Source organism: Palaemon carinicauda, chromosome 37, assembly GCF_036898095.1.
Source record: "Palaemon carinicauda isolate YSFRI2023 chromosome 37, ASM3689809v2, whole genome shotgun sequence".
NCBI lineage: Eukaryota > Metazoa > Arthropoda > Malacostraca > Decapoda > Palaemonidae > Palaemon > Palaemon carinicauda.
In genome coordinates this window covers 1,058,880-1,061,379 of record NC_090761.1, presented here as the reverse complement: position 1 = coordinate 1,061,379, position 2,500 = coordinate 1,058,880, and positions in this window count along the sequence as shown.

Sequence of the window (2,500 nt, the reverse complement as noted above, 5' to 3'; positions counted from 1 at the left end):
GCATAAAACAAAACTAAAGGAATTTTACGCAAATATAATAAATGCCTTATGGAGCTCGGGAAGAGACACGTTTAGACTCTCTAGAGGTAACCATCGAAACATACCTGGTTGGAATTATTTAGTTAAAGACCCGTATGCACACTCTCGAGAGAAGGTCCCCTTGCTCTACAGATGAGGCAAGCGAGAACACAGCTCAAACTTGCTCTTCGTCAATGTCGTAGCAACGAAAATCAGCTACGAGCCGATGCATTGGCCAGAAAATTGACCAACCATGACTTCCCCCATCTTTGTAAAGATATTAATTCACTAAACCCAAAGTCAAACAAATTATCCCAAAGAGTAGTGGATGCTGTTGGCGAAGAATCCATCGCAAGAATATGGGGGGATCACTTTAATACCATCCTAAATTGTATAAATGACCAAGATACCCGAAATGAAGTGGATACTCTCATCAATGCCTATATGGATTTTCAATATAGTGACCGCATCTCCCCGAGTGACATGTGCGAGGCTATCAAGAAATTACCTAGTAACAAGGCACCCGGCTGCGATGGCCTTCCTGCCGAGGCTTTCAAATTCTGCCACCCTATAATTTATATCCTATTTTCTGAACTATTTAATGCTTGCATATTACACCAATATCTCCCCCGAAACCCTTCTACTTGTCCACTTAATACCTATCATAAAAAAAAAAAAAAAAACTGAAGGATGCCAGTGATCCAAGAAACTACCGCCCCATCGCCATCACAACAATTTCATCGAAAATATTTGAATCTCTTCTGTTCCGTCACCTTACACCCTTTCTCCCTACCGCAGACAATCAATTTGGTTTTAAGACTAACCACTCGACTGACACCTGTATATATATCTTAAAGGAGATATTGAATTTCTATATATCCTCGGACTCCCCCTGTCTACTTATGTTTTGTAGACGTGCGGAAGGCATTTGACAGAGTGAACTATCTAAAACTTTTTTTGAAACTACGCAAAAGGGGAACTCCTCTATATCTCATCGACATATGCTGTTGGTTCTCAACACTACAGTTCTGTGTCAAATGGGGCAATGTCCTTTCCCAGCCATTTGGTTCATCTAACGGTCTCAGGTAAGGAGGCATCCTCTCACCTTATTTATTTAAATGTTTACACAGACGATTTGAATATCAGACTGAATTCACTTCCCATTGGTTGTACGGTTAATGGCTTTACCATATATAACCTTTGCTACGCTGACGATATGGTCCTTATCTCCCCCTCTGCCCAAGGCCTACAACGTCTTATCGACACCTGCAACACATACGCTAATGAACATGACATAATCTATAAAGAATCGAAGACACATTGCATGTCTGTCCTTCCTACAGCACTTCGATTCGTAGAATATCCACATATTTTCCTCCAAAACCATCAGCTAGCATTTGTCAATGATTTTCCCTACCTAGGTCACATCATTACGAAAGATTTAAAGGACACATCTGACATTGAAAACCGGCGAAGTAATTTGTGTTGTCTAGGGAACATGGTAACGAGAAGATTTGCCTTCTGTCGCCAAGATATCAAAAAACTCCTATTTCAAACCTACTGCTATAACATATACGGCTGCTCACTATGGGCAAACTATACGCGTGAATCGATGAGACGTATCACAGTCATTCACAATGATATCCTAAGACGCCTCACCAATACCCCTAGGCACCATTCAGCTTCAGGAATGTTTGTTGAAAATAGACTGGATAACCTAAAAACCATCATTCGACACTCTATAGTAAGTCTCACCTCCCGCCTACAATCTAGTGAAAATCCCCTAATTCAAAATGTGCTTGCAAGTGCAGCGAGAATAAAATCCAAAATGTGTGGAAACCTGGAATAAGAAAGCGTCAGTACTATGAATTGTATTCACTAATCTTTGATAGTGTGGCTCTGCCAAATCTTCATCACTAAATAACTTAGGTGTAATACCCAGTAATGTTATGATAACGTGTTTTATTATGTTATATCTTTGTTGTCTGGAAGTCTTGTATTTCCTTCACACCACCTGCTCTGTGACTAGATTTTTTTTTTTTTTCAGAGTTCTATCATTATTGAAGTAATTTTTGTTCTAACATGATTTTCATTGCCATCGCCATTTTTTTTCTCCCTTTCTTTTTGTTTGCTGATATGTATGTTATCATCATTATTAAGCGTTAATTCTATTGTGATTTTATTACCCAGACCTTAGAACTCTGTGGTCAACCTGCTAATTGATGTTTGTAATGTATCACTGATATTATTGCATATCTCATCTTTTTTTACTCATGTCAAAAGTGTAAGATCACTGTACCCTTATTGTAACTGTATATGGCTTTTGCTGAAATAAAGATTATTATTACCTCCGCCAGGAGGGTATGTTTTCGGTTCGGTTTGTTTGTTTGTTTGTTTCTCTGTTTGTCTGTCTGTCTGTGGACAACGTAGAGGCCACATTTCTACACGGAATCACTTCAAACTTGGCCAAGTAGTTCCCCAA